Source organism: Enhydra lutris, unplaced genomic scaffold (assembly GCF_002288905.1).
Source record: "Enhydra lutris kenyoni isolate GAN:26980312 unplaced genomic scaffold, ASM228890v2 scaffoldscaffold34, whole genome shotgun sequence".
In the NCBI taxonomy this organism is placed as follows: Eukaryota; Metazoa; Chordata; class Mammalia; order Carnivora; family Mustelidae; genus Enhydra; species Enhydra lutris.
Genome location: NW_019154118.1, coordinates 22,966,388 through 22,986,806, shown reverse-complemented (window position 1 = coordinate 22,986,806; position 20,419 = coordinate 22,966,388). Strand labels below are relative to the sequence as shown.

The window sequence follows — 20,419 nt, the reverse complement described above, 5'->3', positions numbered from 1 at the left end:
AGACTAAGCAAGCATGGGGAGCAGCAGGCAGAGGGAAAAGTAGGCTCCCCACTGAGCAAGGAACTTGATGGGGGCTTGATCCCAGGACTCTGTGATCATGACCTGAGCTGGAAGGCCAACGTTTCACTGACTGAGCCACCCGGCCATCCCTTTTCCGTTAATTTTTGAATGGATTTATAGTATCTCCAACTAGTAAAAATGAATTTTCTCCCTAGTATTAAAAAACAAATTCACAGCTCTATGGAAGCTACAATAATAAATAGAATCTTAAGTGATTTGAGTTTGAGGATCATTTTCTCCCCACAACAAACAAAATTTTAGCTTGGATATATTGTGACAACAAGAGAAGTTAATTAGGCAGCAATTATTGCAATGTGCTAATAAATACAGATATTTGGTTTCAAAGACATGTGTGTGGGAACCTCAGGTTCTGTGGGTAGCAGCACTGTCTCTCCTCCGCACACCTCTCTGAGTTGAGGCCAAATCCCCCACAGAGGCATCGTGGCAATCTTACTGTGCTGGTGGTGATGGGGCATCACAAAGCACATAATTTAAGGGACTTGGACTAAGGTACATTCAGCCTGGATGTAGACTAATGAAGTCAAAAGAACCACTGAGAATAAAACTCCACAAACACCCAGAATAAAAAAGCTGATACCAAAGACCCATTGTTTCTTATCATAGGTGCATAATGTACCATTTTATGAAAATATACAAAGATAGTATCATAACTTCTAGGCAGATTGCCAGGAAATCCTCTTTTAAAAAAAAAAAAAAAAAGAAGAGAGCCACACCTAATTTAATATTATTTGAAAAAGTCCATTGGTTTGTGCAATTAGCCCTAAAATAGACTGATTATCCACCTGGCTAGGAGCCAAGCCATTCTTCTGCGAACTCCGAGATAGTGGACCTTCATTGTTCTGTTTGTTATCGTTGCCGATTCCTGTCAGACTGGTCTTTAGCAGTTACGTGGGCTTCTGCCATTTATCAAGTCTGAGGCTTAAATGTCTCTCTCTCCTTGTCTAAAACGACAACTCATTTGTGTGGTAAACACACATTTGATAAAATTTGCAAGGTTCACACGTAATTGGTAAGCGTCCACTATTTGTAAACAGGAAAATATTACAATTTTCCTTCAGGTGGAATGGTTTTACAAAACAGTAAAACAGTAAGATCAGCTTCATTTTCTTTGGTGGTGACATCTCCTCCCTTCTTTAATTTGGCAATGAATCATTTTAGATTTCACTAACATACGAATTATTATTATTTAAAGGAAGTTATATTTAGTTAAAACGTAAAATAACAGTCTAGCACACAGAGTTGGTGACAGTGTTACAAAATTATAGAACCTTAAAGCAAAAAGGGACCTGAGAAGTTCTTGCAGAAGTCCTCCACCAGCTTTGGTCTTCTCGAGATGAAAATTTCATTGTGTCCTGTGCTCTTTGGACCATGTAAATTCTGCACTACCAGGCTCAGGAAGTTCTTTTGCCAAAATTTCTCTTTGCATTTTAATCACAAAATCCTCCAGTTCTGCCCTTTTTAGGACTAGGAACGATTTTCTCAGTGAGACTCTAACCCATGAAACTGCATCTTCCCAATCTCTAAATGTGGGTTTATAAAACAATGATAACATCAACACGCAGATTATCCCATATATACTTGTAAGTGTGTTTCCTTTTGATCTGGGTGCGTAAATCTCCATTACAAACTAGACTGCAAAGGAGAACAATGAAAATAGGAAGACAAATAAAGCTTGCGATCAGTTCCTAAATTCCCTTTGGAAAGCTATTCTGAAAAGTGAGCACAGAAATGAAAAGTAACGAAGGGAAAGACAGGAAGTAGGAATGTAAGTATTTATATATTAGTCACAGAAAATAATAATAAATTTTTGTTAATGTCATAATTTACTTGCTTATTTTCTGCAGAAGAGATTAAAGGAAGACAATACATAAAATCTTAAGGCAAAGGAAGAAAATGTATTTTTTTCTAAAGCTAGGAACAGACTTCTGAAATGTCCCTTAAACTTGTGCAAGTGGTCGTGTGTCCCTTTAGAGTATCAGGGCACTCTCTGTCAGTGAGAACTTTCTCTGGCTTCCTCCAAGCTCTTAAACATCCCAGGAGGTCACAGCAATACGTGTCTGTGAAGTTCTGAGTCCGTTGTTCTCTTCAAGGCTGTTGTGTCCCAGACCTCACTCCCTGGGGAAGAGGAGGAGGAAAGGCAGGGCCGGAACCAAGACTGGGATCACATGAGAGGGTCTGGTTACGAGGCCAACAGCCTAAACAACTGTGGGCCCTGCTTTTGAAGTGAGCCATTGCCCCCGGGGTGGGTGCCCTCAGACGGGTCACCTGCCTTCACATGCTTCCAGAAACCTTGCAGCTGAACACGAGGGACGAACCTTATTGTGGTGATCATTTCTCGACATACACATGTATCAAATTACCGTGTTGTACACTTTAACCTTACAGATGTGATAAAGCGATCGTACCTCAATAAAGTCGGAACAAAATAAAGGTACCGAAGACTGTTTATTACGGGGGCCGTTCTCAGATATGACGACAGGATTTCCTGTGAGAGAAGACAGATGCTTTTCTTTAGAATAATAAACATTCCACAATTCCACAGAGGCCATCCTTTGTTTGTTTCTCCTGCCCTGACAATGGCAAGTCACAGGCCCCGTGCCCAAGGCCACGGTGCAGGCGCAGACTTCCAGGGAAAGCACAAAGGAAAGGTAGAAATCCCTAGGAAGGAAGGTAGGTCCTGCAGCCCGGGACCCCTCCCCGTCCCACTTCCTTGCTTTGCTCTCAGCCGCAGGCTCCCTGCTCTACGGCCACAGCCACGGTGGCCACCGTGTGGCCTCCAGCGCATTGCCACTGTTTAGCCTGATTGAGGTGTGGGCAATCAGTTTCCCCTTGGTTCAGCTGGGACTTGGTTGGAATTAAAAATGAAAACAAAACAAAAGGCTGAAGGAAAAGAAAGCAAACAGAAGAGCAGAGAAAGAGATAGGTTTACATCGATGTTTTTTTATCCAATCTCACTGAGGTCCAGGCTGGTTGGCTTGGCTCTGCTGGCGGGGTTCGCAGAGGTCTGGTGCAGTTTCCTGGCCTCCACGCTGTCTGGCCAGATAGGGGAGAGGCTGGCCTGAGCTCCTCAGATTTCTGGCCCAAAGTTACTTTGTTGTTTTGGCCTCCCCCCCCCCCGCCCCGCCCCCCAATGATACTTTGGAACAAATGATTTCCAGTGAAATCTCAGGAAGGATTTTTGGTTCCTTCCGGAGCTTGGTTCTGTGTCCGTTTTCTGCAATGGGCCCTGGGCTTGTCAGCTCCAGCTTGAGGCTCGACTGATTTTCCCTCACCCCACCCCCACCTTCCCCAGATTCTGCTGGTCCAGCTTTGCTTCTCTTTCTAAGCAGTAAAAGCATTTCCCTCCCTGACCTGTGAGGACCCTGCCCCTGGTCTTCAGGTGGTCCTGTGCGGCACCGCCTCCCCGGTCAATCTTTATGACTGGGCCTTGCAAGTCCTGCTCTGCTCTAATCCTGTCCTTTCTGCTTAGTTAATTGGTCTCGAGTGGGTTGTTAGGGCTGGCTTTACGTTTTGGGTGAAATATAGCCTAGTTTCTAAATTTTACTCTAAGTCACCATCTGTGGAGCGTTCTCGACATATCAATATGGTCAAGTTGGGTGGTGGCTCTGTTCACATGGTCTGTATCTTCACCTGATTTTCCATCTAGTTGTTCTATCGATTACGGCGAGAGGAACACTGGAATCTCCAGCGGCAGCTGTTCGAATTGTCTCTTTCTCCCCGACTTCTGTCAGTTTTTGCTTCACACATTTGGGGGCCGTTTTTAGATATTATCCTTTTACAGCGTTACATCATGATTCACTTATCAACCCAAGGGCACGAGAAATACTTAAGAAATACATAAATACATTTCTTAAGGCATATGTTGACGGATCTATCCAGTCCACTACCAAATAGTTCGCTTGCATTATGTGTCTCTTCCCACCCTTCTGCTTTCCACCTGTTTGACTCTTCGAACATAAAGTGTCACAAAGTTGTCCACACCAAGACAGAGACAAAGAGAAAAGCTTCTGTAATTTTTCCTTCCTCAAGAGTTTCTTCTTGCCTGGGCATAGACATCTTCCTGTTTATCCTATTTAGGATTATTTGAGCTTCTTGGATCTGCAGGTTAATGTTTTTCATCAAATTTGAGAAGTTTTTGGCCATTATATCTTCAAATATATTTATCTGCTCCATTCTGTCTTTCATGTCTTTCTGGAATTCCTATTAGATATTTGATGTTGTCTCATTGGTCTTTGAGACTCTCTTTGTTTTCCTTCAATCTGTTTTTCCCTCTGTTCTTCAGACGGAATAATTTCTGTTGCTCTCTTCGGAGCTCGCTGAGACCTCCTTCTGCCATCTTCAGGTCAGGTGTTGAGCCCAGTTAGTGAGTTTTTCAAAACGTCAGTGTGGTTTTTTCCAACGCTAGAACGTGTGTGTGTGTGTGTGGGTGTGTGTGTGTGGGTGTGTTGGTGTCCCCATTTCTCTATAGATATCCTTGAGTAGTTGTATTGTTGTCGTACTATTTCCTTTACTTATTTGTTATAGTTGCTTCGAAATCTTTTCCTGATAAAGCCTACATCTGGGCTCACTAAAAGTCAGTTTCTATCAACTATTCTTCTCTCTCAAGGATGAGTCACACTTTCCTGTTTCTTTGCACATCTTTTTTTTTGTAGAAAACTGGACATTTTAGCTAATACGTTGTAGCAACTGTAAATTTTGACAATTTTTTTTAGTGCTACAGAATTTCTTTTCCCCAGAGTATATAGCTGCTGACATGTCTGCTGAGATTTTAATTGTAATTTTCATTTCTTTCAGCCTAATTCCCTAGGTTTTATTGGAGATCTGCATAGCTGAGAAGTCAGCCAGCAAACTGGGCAGAGGATGCTGTCAAACTGCCGAAGGCTGCGAGGCTCCCACACTCTGCTGATCGGTCCGTGGTGGGTCAGGAGAACAATTGAAGCTAGGCAGGTTGTCCTGGGTCCCCTGGATTTGCTTTCCACTGAGCCCTCTCCGGTCGTCTCTGTGCCTCCGTGTAGTTGCCCAGTCAGTCAGGGGACAGCTTACGTGGCACGTCGGAGATGAGTAATGCTTCAGTGTCCCACTCAGATGCAAAAAGACGTAAAAACCACAGACGCATGAGACACCGACAGAATTGCAAAGAAGTATCTTGGGAGAGTAAAAGCTGAAGAAATGACTTATCAAATATAACTGGAAAGGAAACCACTATGAGGCCACTTACTCAGGTCCTACCAAGGTGGTTCGTGGGTGTCTTAAAATGCGACGCTTACCTTATTATATTGTGACCCGATGGTCCTACACATAAAGGCCAATTTTTTAATACGGCATCAAATGCCCTTTAATGTCTAGCACAAGCTCTTCCGATCAGCCTTATTTTTCACTCTACATCCACGGTCACCCCTTCATGTGGTCCCATGAATCAGCTCCGGTGTTTCCAAAACTTCCCTCCACACGTCCCTACCTGCCTGAACACTTCAGAAAATGAGAGAAAATGTTGTACATTTTATGATCCCATTTCTGATTTCTGCAGGCAAAGTACACTCAGCTCCCTTGTATGTGACAAACAAGAGAGAAACAGGAGACGCTGAATAGATGATGCATCTTTGGCCGGCTCTGGCACGGACTGCGGTTCAACCTAGAGCCTTATCTCCCTTCACACAACAAAATAAGTATTTAATGAGCTAAAGATGAAGTTTTAAAAAGTGAAGTACAGAAAAAAAAAAAAAGAGGGGTTTTGGTTAAACATGATAGACTGAGCAAAAGAAAAGACTTACGGCCTTTCTCCTGAAAATGCAGTAAAATCGTTTAAATGCCTACAGGGAGAAGGTAAAAAGAAGTGAAGTAGATTCTGCCCTTGAGTTCCAGAAAGATCCAGGTGTGCAGTCTTCAGCAACATTTGAAGGCAGGGGTGTGGCGCTGGGCTGACAGCAGGAGGGTTGGAAGAAAGGAGCAGGTGGAACAGCCACATCTGATCCCCTCCCCTGGGACCCCTCCCTCACCTCTGCACAAGATGGGGGTGTGATTCACTCTCTGGAGAAACTGAACCAGATAGGCCTTGAACTCTGGAACACCAGGCATAGCTGAAAGTGGGGGTGACCCACCACATACTGAAAAAAGCATGTTTTGGGGGGGTCAAGTTGAAGTCTCAACAATAATTAGTGGGATTGCCCAGAATTCGCAGAGGCAGGCTTATCATATACCCTTCAGCCAGAGATGGGAGGATTTCTAGTCTGCGAAACTGACCAGCTCTAAGCACAGGACTTCCACCCGCCGATGTGGGGGGCTGCCCAGAGACACAGCGGCACCCCTACTTGTGCTGAGGCCCATCCATTGACAATCTGGCCTCAGCACGAAGGGTTTCCGATCGGCTTTTCTCGTTTCTTTTCTTCCCTTTTTTCCTCCCCAGCTGACTTCTAGAAGTTATTCTTCATTGCGTAAGTCTTTAAAATGTTAAGGAAAAGAATATTAATTTTAGTGTTGACCAGAACCTGGGCCTTGGGGCGTTACTCAGCCTGTCTCCCCTCCTGAAGGGGTTCGGTGAAGAAACGCCGCTTACCAAGCCTCTCCCCTACGGGCCGGTTGCTTCAGATCTTGTTAGCTGAGAAGAGCCCATGCTTCAGAAGAGTCAAATAGATGACATGTCTTTGCAGTAGAGAGCCTCTCGTCAGAATTATTCTTCCGAGTTGCCTCATTTGTGATCTAAGCGTTTCCAGTACATAATTTACTTGTAATAAATCATAGTTCCCTATGCAGAAATGTCATCATCCAGTGTGAGAAAAACCCTCCAACTTGAACACTCTCATCTTCCTCTCAGAAAAGGGACACGGGGGCACCTGGGTGGCTCAGTGGGTTAAAGCCTCTGCCTTCGGCTCAGGTCACGATCTCAGGGTTCTGGGATCGAGTCCCGCATCAGGCTCTCTGCTCAGCAGGGAGCCTGCTTCCTCCTCTCTCTCTCTCACTGCCTGCCTCTCTGCCTGCTTGTAAAATAAATATTTAAAAAAAAAAAAAGAAAAGGGACACGGAGGTTATTCTACTTCTCAATTATTTGGGGGAAAAACAGGCAACAGACAGCAAAGGACGCAGAGATGACAGTGCAGCCTGGTGACAGACCTGCCTTTGGCAGGTGGGTGGAAAGGACATAAGTCTTTTCTTTTGCTCAGTCTATCATATTTAACCAAAACCCCTCTTTATTTTTCTGTACTTCGCTTTTTAAAACTTCATCTTTAGCTCATAAAATACTTGTTTTGTTGTGTGAAGGGAGGTGAGGCTCTAAGGTGAACCACAGTCCATGCCGGAGCCGGGTGGGTGGTTGCTGGCGAGGGGATGGTGGCAGATGTCATCACTGTGGAGCCGGTGGAGCTGATGTGACAGGGAGTGACACGGCCTCTCCTTGTGATAACTCCAGGAGCGACGGCGGCTGAGGTGGCTGCAGCCCAAGGACAACAGACCTCATCGGTATGGGACAGGCAGCAGCTGTAAGAAGCTACGACAAAGTGGCTGTGACTCCAAGAATTGGAGATGAGCCATGAGAGCGCTTCTCTCACTTCCCACGGGAACACTGCTGCGGGGAGAGAGAGACCCCTGCCATCTGCAGGCAGAGCTATTTCTGGTGGTTGTGAGCTGGGGACTAAGCTCTTCTCAAAGTTCAAGGTAAATGGTCTGTTCAGCTCTATGGGGTTTATAGGTGAACGACCTCATGTGAGGCCCAGAGAGCTGGAAAACGAGGAGGGACAAGAGACTGGTAGTTAGAGGCAGGAATCACAGGTCTGTGCGGGACCTCAGTAGACCGAGCTTGGGGCTTTGCATTCTCTTTCATGGTTAATCTGGAGGAGAGCTCCCCATTCTGAACACTTGTGGGTGGAACCGGCATTGCTGTCAACTCAGGGCCAGAGGTGAAGGGAGAGCCGGAGGGACGGTTGATAGGGGTGGAGACTGCATGAGCAGGGGTCTACAGACTCAGCAAGGCTGGCTTCTTCTGTGTCCTCTAACCCCGTGACACTCTTTTCTGTGTCACTGACCAATTGCCCAATAAATGGCAGTAAACCAGGTCTAGCCAGATACTTTTTTGTCTTTCAATCACCCAAGGTCGCAAATCTTCAGAACATATTCTCAGGCTCTTCCCAGACACTGTGCCCTTCATCCACACACGTGTGTGCAACCAGAATATTCTGGCTCCAGAAAAACTGCTTCACTCCAACCCTAATCCTCCTCCTTTCCGTATTTGTGTCCGTGTCAGCTGGGGCTTTCCGCGTGGCTGACCTAGTCCTGCTCTTGAAAATGAATTTTTTGAAGTTGAAAATCCAAATCAAGTTTGTTTATTGAGATGGTCTGTATATGTATTTATTGACAATGAGCCGTGGAGGCAGGAGATAGCGATGGTGACTTGAAGCCAGGTAGCTAAGGGCCGGTGTGGTCTGTGCCATATGTTTTTGACCCGAATCAAATCAGGAAGAAAAGCCTGTCAGGAAATAACGGAGTCACAGTGAGCCAGACTGGAGGGCCCTGGCTGGTGATATTCCGGACCTTCAGAAAAGAAAAGAGCCAGTGTCCAGGCAGCGGATAACCGTGGGCCATTAGTTCAGAGCCACTCCCTCTCCAGATAGTCCTACAGACAAACTCCCAACCTCTTCCCGTTCAGAAACAGACATCACTTTCTTCTCCTCTTTCCTACTCCCCACAGATGGCCATTCCTCTCCCACGGCGCGTCAACCAACGCAGCCCGGAGTGAACGTCTAGGACCTGAGGCTGAGACGCGAGAAGTCTCCCAGACTCCATTTGCCAGCTTGGAGAGGGGAGGGAATGGAGAGACTGAGCATTTACTTCATATCCACATCACCACAACCTTTGGCTTATCCCACATTTGAGAACATTCCCCAAAAGGAAATAAAAACTGATAGGAAACAGAAGTGCCTTTTCAATCAACAAAAAAGCATTTTTCGATGGTAAAGAAGGTGTATCCCCCTCCCAAGGTGGGATGGAAAGAACCAGCTGGAAGCTTCCCCATGCACTGGACTAGAGTGGGTAGATAACCCTGACATTTGTGGAGGCCAAACCTGGGCAGTCACGGCACTGCTCCCCTTCTACACACAAACAAGTGACTGGATTCCTGAGCTCTGACCTGTTAGGTTCTCAGTCACTTTTTGTTGTTGTTATGGACGGATGTTTGTGTCTTCCTTCTCCCAATCATGTGTCAAAACGTGCTTCCTGCTGTGAGGGTCTTGGGAGGTAGGGCCTTTGGGAGCTGCTTGGAATTAGATGAGGTCCCAAGTGTGGAGCCCTTGTGAGTGGGAGCAGTGCCCGCATAGAGTTCACGAGAAAACCTGCTTCCTCTCCCGGGCCCTGCCACACAGTGAGAAGGCAGCCGTGGGCCACCCAGAAGAGGACTCCCTCCAGAGCCACGCTGGCACGCCCATCTTCTACCTCCAGCCTCCTGAACTGTGAGAAATAACTGCTTAATTTTTATGTGCCACCCAGTGGGTGGTATTCTGTGATCGAAGCCTGGGCAAGACATCGTCAGAAGTCGTGACTGGATCAGACTGGAGACTGGGCTCAGGAGCTAAGACTTGGAGCACAGGCCATCTGAGAACTCTGTGTAGGACACTGGCCTCTCTGACACAGATCCCCAAACAAACGGAAACAAAGAAATAAAAATTCACTTTAAATCTGGACAGCTCATCAGACCATTAATTCAGGACATGGATATTTTAAAATACATAGATACCTTTTCTGACAAATATTATTACTTTTGAAGTAAGACTCATGACTTATGTGGAGACACACAAAAGCAACACAAAAGTAAACCACAAAACCCAAATAAATGCAAAGGGATGTGAATTCTATATTTGTAAACACTCTACCATAACAATTATGGCCTGTAAGGAGCTATTTTCTCTCTCAAATATATTCCAAAGAAGCAAATCTGCTATCTGCCAGAGAATGAGGGAACATGAGGCTGACGAGGACCTACCTTTGGGTCTCCATTAGAGACACCGCTGCATTCTCCTCCTATCGTGCTTTCTAGAGGCAGTTCACATAACAAGTGTTATAAGTTTGGGAATAATGTTGAAATATCTCAGTTGCTAAATGTCTAACAATAGATCTTGGGACTTTCAGGACTTTAAAATTACTCTGCCTTGTTTAACTGACTTTTAATTTAGCACATAGGCCATTTTAATGGAATTTGGCATCAACATGTAAATGGGCCACAAATGGCGATCTAAGCAGTAGAGTCAAAATACATGTTCCGAGTAATTTGTACACTCAGTTTGTGACAGTAATGACATTCCAAAAGAGTTAAAGTTTGAACTTTCTAGAAAGGCCTGAATATAGATATTTTGACATATACAACTATGACCATACAAAAGAGCTCTTCTGAAGAGGAGAAATGGTCAGCTACGCAGTGCGCCGTCTCATGTACACACACATTGAAAAGGAGCAACTTGGATATCAATTCTTGTCTTTTTCAGACCTTGACAAACAGTCTCTGGGACCATGTAAGGTTTTCCTTATACAATTTTAGGAAAATATTTTTATGGACTTTAGAAAGATACTATTTCGTACTCAGATCTGCACAAAGAAATGAAGACCTCTGGTATACGTGAAGGTAAATATAAAAATCTTTTTTTTTCTTATCTTAACTTCTCTAAAAGATAACTGATTATCTAAAACAAAGATCAGTTGTATCAACATATTTTGTTTTTGCAACATATGTGGAAGTTCAACGTATGCTAACTGTAGCCCAAAGGATGGAAGAGTAGAATTGGAAATACACTGTTGTAAGGCCCTTATACAATATATGAAGTCCTATAATATTATTTGAAGGTGGCCACTTATGACTTAGACATACATATTTAAATCCTAGAGTAAGCACTAACTTTTTTGAAGAGGAGGTAAAAACTAGTAAGTCTGTAGTAGTTTTAAAATGAAGCCCCCCCGCAAAATGCAACACTCAAGGAATCCAAAAGAAGGCAAAAAGAGATGGAATGAACAAAAATGGAATGAACAAAACAACTACAAATGGCAAATTTTAATTCCCATATCATAATTACATTAAATGCAAATGGCCTAAACACACTTACTAAAATCACAAAAATTACTTGGATAAAATGAAAAGATTAGACAAAAAAACAATACCCAAGAATACCACGAATATACTATCTACAAGAAACTTAAACATAAAGACATAGGTTAAAAAAAATGAAGTCTAGCTTAATCCCGTCTGTATGTATGAGGGCAGATGGAAAGTCCAATGATAGGCATGATTCCCATCACTTCTCCACCGACAATCAGATCGCACAAAAATGTAAGAACCTGTAGGTCAATAGGAGGCCTGGCCCTTAGTCTACACAGTTGCCAGAGCTACACTTACTCCTTCTACTACTACATAACGCCATTTTCAGTTGCTCCTCAGTTGTCTCCAAGCATTCAATGGGTAGACAGATATCTTTCTGATGAACTTCTTTATTAACCACAGACTTAGCTACAGACGATCCTATCTTCACTCTCAGGACTGTGGCACTTGGTAACACAGGTAACACCCCACTGAGGTCCTGCCCCTCTGAGGGACTGGGAGGAGTGGGAGCCACTCGAGGCCCCATTCTTTGTAGTATCTAATGGTTTCCCATTCTTCCCAATCTTGGGACTCTTTATCTTTCCCTATATTAGATACCTCCCTTTTCTTGAATAATTCAGCTCTAGCCTCCAATTAGCCTATGTTAAAAAATAAAACATCTTAGCTCTTTCATGGTGACCAAGAGGCCCTAAGCTTCTGCTTACAAACCCTGTAAAGGGGGCTGTGATGTGGTGAGGCAGCACCCATGTACTTACGTTCACCCGTAAACAACAGGAAAACCACCTACAGCCACTTGAAAGACAGAAGCTTATTTTTCTCATTTAACAAGAAGTGCTGGCCTTGGTTCTCTAAGTTGGTGATGTCAGGTTGATGTATTTGATTCTTTTGACCTTTCTCTCCTGGTTACATGATGACACTGGAGGTCTAGCCATCAATTCTACACTCGAGAGAGAAAGAAAGGGAGAGACAATGCTGGTCTCGTCTGTTTTCTTTCTTTCAGGAAAGCAGAATCTCTCTCAGCAACCCCTCTCCCTTGACCAGCAGCCCCAGGTGTGCCCCATGGGCCAGAACCGGGTCGCAGGGCCTCTCTGGATGCAAGGAAAGATGGACAAGCAAGGATGCTGCCTTTCAGGCTGTAGAGTGAGAGGCACAAATGGACAGGAGGCTTTCCAGGAGCCACTTACCATTATCTTCCATAACCCGTCATCCTTCCTGAGGAGTAGGAAGCGAGGCAGAGTGACCTTCTCAGACACGGCATCCGGGTCTTTGGGCTGTGGCGGGTTATGACATAAATGGGATGGCCAAGCCCTGTGAGTCGGCCTCCCGCTACACTGGCAGGCTGCAGAAAAGAAAGAGCAGAACATTCTGTGCCTCAGAAATTGGGGGCAGGAGTCCAGAGGAGAGTAGGGTTTGGAGGGTTGGGAGTGAAACAGGGCATGGTCACAGGGACACTGAGCTAGAAAAGCTCACAGAGGGCCACTGAGGGTGCACATCAGAGGCAGAAAGGGGGGGAATGAAAGATGTTGTGCTCTAGCCACAGGCATCACATCTGTGGACGGCCTCCCCCAAACAGATGGAATGGAGGCCTGCTGCGGGCCAGGTCAGAGTGATGCTGTTTGATACGGTCCTTCTGACCTTCTCGTGTGCCCAGACTGCAGTGGGAAAACAGAAGTGACACAATCAAATCTGATATGTCAGTAAAGTTGTACCTGACGAATACAGTTTCTTCATAGTCTTTATGAAAAGATACTTGGACATAAATATGAACTATCTGATAGTTGAGAGGTCACTAAGAGTAAAACACAGAAGCCTGAGAAATTTAGGTAAATTCTCCATTCGACTGTGTCCCAATTCCATACATTTCAATTCTGTTCATGCTATTAACTGCGTTCCTTTCCTTCACAGACGCCCAAATCACGGACTTGTACCTGGGCGTGAGTACACATGAATTCACTCAGAAGAACCTGCTTTCTTGCTCCCTTTTCTCTTACCAACTAATTTATCAATTCAATGAATAATGTCTAGAGCTCCTTCTCTCTCCTTAAGCCTCTTCTGCTTCCCCCACTTTAGACCTGGGGGAGTCATGAGGAGAATGGCAGGTGGTAGTCTGGGCTGAGGAGACAGGAAACATATCCACTCCGGACAGATATGCAGAAGCTACTCTCCCCCTCCACCCCTACCTCAGGGCCTGGAGGCAGAGATCAGTAATAAATTAGGAGGATCAATGACATGTCTAGTTGGCCGCTATCATGCTGGGTATGTTACAAGACTTCTCTCTGTTTCACTGCTTTTTCACTGAGACAAAACTGCTATTATTGCTTTCCTCTCCCTCTCCTTTCATCTCTCTTGTCCGACTACCTACCAGATCTGTCACACAGATAAATGGGATATTGCTGGTCACATTTCTCTGGGAAAAAGTAAAACCAAACTATACATGAAAAACATTTTTCTTCAATAGAGCTTTTATGTTTACCCACCGCGGGTCAGCTCAGAAGGAGGGTGTGTGACCGTCTTGAGACTCTCAGAGAACTCTGATATCCACACTAGCACAGCGGCCTCTTCTATTTAGAAATGTTCTCCAGAATGCGCATCCACCTCCTTCCCTGATGCCTCGCTCTGTGTTCTGTCCAGAACGCTACCTTATCATCCCCTGCAATTTGCCTTTTTACCATCATTACACTCATTTATGCAACCTAGATGTGAAGAATCCTTCCAGTGTGCCAGACACTCATCGTTCCAGGCACCGAGGATACGAAAGTGAATGAGACAAAACTTCCTGTGCTTTTGAGTCTTACATCCTAACAGAGACACACAATAAACACACACACGACAAACACACATACATGTGCACGTGCGTGCGCACATACACATGAAGTGAGGGGGGTGATAAGAACTGGAAAGAAAACAAAGTATGTCAAGAGGGTTGACAGAAAGAGATGGGGAGGGAGGGCTGTTTGAGTAGTTTAATTTAGTAACAAGGAAAGTCCTCTCTGAAAGTTGACATTTGAACAGAGACATGCATGAACTGAACTAAAGAAAAGAGCCATCATGATGTTTAGGTGAGCAACATTCTAGGCAGACGGAAGCAAATGCCGAGACCCCAAAGTAGGAATGTACAGAGCAAACTCAAGAATACCCGGAAGAGTAGGAGGGAAGGTGAGCAGGGAGGCAGGTAAAGACCAGATCACGTAAAGCCCTACATGCCATGGTAGGGATTTTACCCCAAGTGTGACAGGAAGCCATCGGAAGGATATAAATGAGGAAATGATATAATCAGACCTATGTTTTACAAGGTTCTCTCTGACTGCTGTACAGAGACTAGAGCAAGAGTGGAATCAAAGAGGTCAGGTGGAAATTCACTGGAATGATCCAGATGATAGAAAATGGTGTCTTGGGGTAAGAGAGTAGTGATGAAGGCAGTGGGAGATGGTGAAATTGTGTTATAGGATGAAAGAAAATCCAACAGGAGTTTTTGTTAAGTTGAATGAGGAGGATGAAAGAAAAGAAAGCTATGGACAAATTCCAAGATTTGTGGCCTAATCACTGAATGAATATGAGTTCTGTCTAGCAAAGAGTGAGCACTAGGGAAGAGGTAGGTTTGCGTGGAGTAGAAAAGGGGATTCAGTTTGGGGCACGTTTAGTTTGAGATGCTATTACGCATCTGAGAAGGAATGCCGAGTAGGCAGTTAGACATACGGGTGTCAAATTTAGAAAAATGACCAGGGTCGTAACTGAATGTGGGACTCATGAATGAATTTAGAGAGTACAAATTTTAGAGTATAACTGGAACTGGAAATCAACTGAAAAAAATGTTTATAAAAGGAGGGGGTGATCAACTATATCAAATACTTTTGAGAAGCTGAGTAAGACTGACCAAAAACTGACCATTGGATTTAGCCATATGAAGGTCAGTGGAGACCTTGATCCAAATGGATTCAGTTTCCTCGTGGGATCAAAACCGTCAGAGTTTTGATTAGACATTTACTATATGAAGACTTGTTATGTCCATCTTTCCAGCTGGAGTATAAATTTCATGAATGTAAGGATGATGCCGCTTTCAGGCACCATTTTATCTGCCCTGTTTGGCTCACTGCCTGGCACACAGCAAGCACCAGAGATATTTGTGGTGGATCCCATTCTGTTCAGATTATTGTAAAGCAATTGATTACTAGAGATTCCATTGAGGTTGTAGACTGTGTGAAGATTTGTCAGTGATTGTGATGAGGTGGGGAGGGGTGGCTGATGAAGCCATTAGAGGACTCCTCTTTCAATGTGACAAATACTGACCTTCTAAGTTTAAAATGGCGAATGTGCTTCAGGAGTACACGATGACAAGAGAGGCCTGGTGTGTGGTATTTTGAGATTAAAAGTGCACGTTTTCACTATCATTTGGTGTGTAAAGTAAAAAATTAACCCCAAGAGAAGTCATGAGGGACAAACAGAATTTCTCCTTAGGTTATTTTCCTTATAGAGGAAAACAGAGCAAATGTCAGTGTTCAGAGAGCCAGGTCTGTGTCTTTGAGCACATTTTCTTTACATGCTCACTGAATTAGGCCACATCATTGCTTTGAGAACCGGTAAGATCTAATATCGTCCATTTATTCATATTAGCTCAGATCCTCCCTTTGACTAACTTCCTGGAAACAAATCAAACGCTATGAGAAGCTCGGCAATTTTTTTCTCAGATCACTAAGGAACATTTGGTAAATTACTCCTTTAGTACATAAAATCACTTCTCCTATCCCAAAAGCTTTAATGTAGCTCCCCATTGGTACCTAATTTGCTCTGAGTTTGTGGAATGAGAATCTGACTCAGTGAGTCACTACCCCAAGCAGAAAGCTGGATGTAAGTAGTCCCATGCCCGGCAGAAATCATCATTCAAATTAGACCAACCGGATACAAAAATGACTGAAATACACTCACGGCAAAATAAGGACCACTTGGAGAAATCACAAGACTCCTGCCATGTTCAGTACACCCCAACAATGATGGTGGGTTAAAATGGGCCCCTTGGAAAAAACCGCCTTTGAGAAAAAAGAAGGAAGATGGAGCTTTCCCAGAACTGTGCATGCTCTTAATATATAGTGTGTTTACAGATTATCACACCTCGGGGAAATGTTAGGGGGAGGAAGAAGTCAATCAGTGAGTGATGGAAGTCTGTAATGAAGACACAAACTGTGACCTACACCAACAATACGGAACTCCTCCAAGCCCTCATGGTCACGGAAGCTGCCAATCCTGAAAAATGCACTGGAGTTCCCTGTTGTGTTTCTACACCTTCTTCTTGCCCTTTAACCAGGAGAGAGGACAGGCACGGGGTCAGAGTCAAAGCTGGCAAAAGGCCAACTGGTTGTTACCAATTGTCTTTTTGGATCCACAGGCCTGGAAGCCAACCTAACCTTTCCCCCTTAAATACTGGGTCTGAAAAATAGTTACATTTTACATGTTCTAGAGAATAGAATGAATTCTGGCTCTTTCTAAGTGCTTCAGTATCTCAGTTTTAGTTCTTTAGAGTAGAACCAATTTAGAGAAACACTTGGTTCCATTTAGAGTCTGTGGCTGAGGGGTGCCTGGGTGGCTCAGTGGGTTAAGCATCCAACTCTTGGTTTGGGTTCAGGTCATGAACTCAGGGTTATGACACTGAGCCCTGGGTGGGGTTTGCACTCAGCTGGGAGCACCTTGCCGGGCCCCGCCCTACTCCTCTGCTCTCAATTCCTCTCAAATAAATAAATAAAATCATAAACATAAATAAATAAATAAATAAAGTCTGGGCTGGAAGCCTATTCATTCTCAGCCTGCCCCAACACTGGCTATTCAGCCATGTACTTCACAAGTACCGCTGAGCACCTACTATGTGATCTTCTTGGTGCCAAAACCTGGGGTTTTAGAGGTAAATCTGGTAAGTGGAGACAAACACGAATCCACAATGCCAACTGAGTGTTCTAGGTACTTCTGAGCAAAGTAGGAAGGACGCCATCAGTTCCATGGGGCATCTACTCACGAGGCTTCAAGGAGGCCTGTTGGGCTGAACCCCGAACAATACTAGGTGAGTAGCCATGGAAGGAGAAGGGGGGTACGAGCACAAGATGTGTGTGTATAAAGATGGAACTCGGCATGGCCAACTGAGAGGCCGCATAGCAAAGTATTGTGGGGCAAGGAGAGAGAGCTCTCGGGGCCCGGAGGCAAGGGTTGAACAAGGTTGGAGAGAGAGAGCAAGATGAAAAGTCGCAGGTGGTATGAATTCCCCTGCAGAACCACTCATAACCAAAAAAAAAAAAAAAGGGTCTTCCTCTTTGAACCTCGAGGTTTTGTGGTTAAAATGGAAATACACTGACATGTTAGTTAATCTACTTCCTGGGAATCATAAGCCAAAATACATTCACACTATCTTGAAAAAACAAAACTGATCTTTTGCCTTCTATCTGTTTTTTAGCTGGTCTTTCTTCATTAGATTGACCCAAATTTTCATTCCCAAGGGACCTGTGCCCCGCTATGTGGCGTTCTAAGCACGCCCTGTTGGCTTGTAACACTGCCGTGGGATCATGACGGCGTGTGTCGGGGGATTACTGTTTGCTACAGTACTTCTCCTTCCCTTTATAATCAGAATTAATCACCAAGCCTACCCTTGAACTTTCTTTTCTGTGTGCCAAAAAAAATGGTAAGATAAGAACTTCATTTTCCAGTTCAGTGGAATCGTGAATGCGTTCCTTGACTGAAGCCTTTGTCCCCTTGGATTCTAAACGCTAAGGCCATTGCTCTTTCCAGGAAGGTGGGCAAGATGATGCCCTTAGAGTTTTTTGTTTGTTTTTTTAAAATACCGTTTTTCTTTTCTTTTCTTAAAATTGATTGATTTTTGAAGGAATCTCATGACCCGAGATCAAGAGTCACACACACTACTGACCGAGCCACCACTGCACTGCTTGGAGTGTTAAGCGTGGGAAGATGTTACTGCCTATTGTCCTTCAAGGCCATCCCCATGTGGGTGGACCCACAGCAGTAGCTGCGCTAGTGCGGGTGTCTCAGGTAAGATCCAGTCTTGAACACTTTCTTCTCTCGTCAGCAAGTCACGAGGTGTTCCCCCCCACACCCCTCCTCAAGGCCATGATGTGTGGGCTGGAAGAGGACCTATGGCCCCCAGCTCCTGCAGGAGGAGGCGGTGTATCTGTCACACCAGGACCACTCGCAGTGAGGAACCTTGTGTCAGGCTTAAAGGCCCCTTCCCTTAAGAAATCACAAAAACATTCATCGAAGAGTTTTCAGTGCTTTGTGATTTTTAAAAAAATTTTTTTTTAATTTTGTTTTTTATAAACATATATTTTTATCCCCAGGGGTACAGGTCTGTGAATTGCCAGGTTTACATACTTCACAGCACTCACCATAGCACATACCCTCCCCAATGTCCATAACCCCACCACCCCAACCCCCCTTCCCCCATCAACCCTCAGTTTGTTTTGTGAGATTAAGAGTCACTTATGGTTTGTCTCCCTCCCAATCCCATCTTGTTTCATTTACTCTTCTCCTACCCCCTTAACCCCCCATGTTGCATCTCCTCTCCCTCATATCAGGGAGATCATATGATAGTTGTCTTTCTCCGATTGACTTATTTCGCTAAGCATGATACCCTCTAGTTCCATTCACGTCGTCGCAAATGGCAAGATTTCATTTCTTTTGATGGCTGCATAGTATTCCATTGTGTATATATACCACATCTTCTTTATCCATTCGTCTGTTGATGGACATCTAGGTTCTTTCCATAGTTTGGCTATTGTAGACCTTGCTGCTATAAACATTCGAGTGCACGTGCCCCTTCGGATCACTACGTTTGTATCTTTAGGGTAAATACCCAGCAGTGCAATTGCTGGGTCATAGGGTAGTTCTATTTTCAACATTTTGAGGAACCTCCATGCTGTTTTCCAGAGGGGTTGCACCAGCTTGCATTCCCACCAACAGTGTAGGAGGGTTCCCCTTTCTCCGCATCCTCGCCAGCATCTGTCATTTCCTGACTTGTTAATTTTAGCCATTCTGACTGGTGTGAGGTGATATGTCATTGTGGTTTTGATTTGTATTTCCCTGATGCCGAGTGATATGGAGCACTTTTTCATGTGTCTGTTGGCCATCTGGATGTCTTCTTTGCAGAAATGTCTGTTCATGTCCTCTGCCCATTTCTTGATTGGATTATTTGTTCTTTGGGTGTTGAGTTTGCTAAGTTCTTTATAGATTTTGGACACTAGCCCTTTATCCGATATGTCATTTGCAAATATATTCTCCCATTCTGTCAGTTGTCTTTTGGTTTTGTTAACTGTTTCCTTTGCTGTGCAAAAGCTTTTGATCTTGATAAAATCCCAATAGTTCATTTTTGCCCTTGTTTCCCTTGCCTTTGGCGATGTTCCTAGGAAGATGTTGCTGTGGCTGAGGTCGAAGAGGTTGCTGCCTGTGTTCTCCTCAAGGATTTTGATGGATTCCTTTCTCACATTGAGGTCCTTCATCCATTTTGAGTCTATTTTCGTGTGTGGTGTAAGGAAATGATCCAATTTCATTTTTCTGCTTGTGGCTGTCCAATTTTCCCAACACCATTTATTGAAGAGGCTGTCTTTTTTCCATTGGACATTCTTTCCTGCTTTGTCGAAGATTAGTTGACCATAGAGTTGAGGGTCTATTTCTGGGCTCTCTATTCTGTTCCATTGATCTATGTGTCTGTTTTTGTGCCAGTACCATGCTGTCTTGATGATGACAGCTTTGTAATAGAGCTTGAAGTCTGGAATTGTGATGCCACCAACTTTGGCTTTCTTTTTCAATATTGCTTTGGCTATTCGAGGTCTTTTCTGGTTCCATATAAATTTTAGGATTATTTGTTCCATTTCTTTGAAAAAAATGGATGGTACTTTGATAGGAATTGCATTAAATGTGTAGATTGCTTTAGGTAGCATAGACATTTTCACAATATTTATTCTTCCAATCCAGGAGCATGGAACATTTTTCCATTTCTTTGTGTCTTCCTCAATTTCTTTCATGAGTACTTTATAGTTTTCTGTGTATAGATTCTTAGTCTCTTTGGTTAGGTTTATTCCTAGGTATCTTATAGTTTTGGGTGCAATTGTAAATGGGATGGACTCCTTAATTTCTCTTTCTTCTGTCTTGTTGTTGGTGTAGAGAAATGCAACTGATTTCTGGGCATTGATTTTATATCCTGACACTTTACTGAATTCCTGTACAAGTTCTAGCAGTTTTGGAGTGGAGTCTTTTGGGTTTTCCACATATAGTATCATATCA

The 20,419-nt window shown here is 44.1% G+C and overlaps 1 long non-coding RNA gene across 1 annotated transcript in view; it reads right to left on the bottom strand.

Moving 5' to 3' along the window:
- LOC111153797 overlaps window positions 1–20,419 on the bottom strand; it is a 63,342-nt gene that overhangs the window by 6,239 nt on the left and 36,684 nt on the right. Inside the window, exon 2 of the long non-coding RNA XR_002641042.1 lies at window positions 12,334–12,488. This is a non-coding gene — a long non-coding RNA (uncharacterized LOC111153797). The remainder of the gene's footprint in view (window positions 1–12,333; window positions 12,489–20,419) is intronic.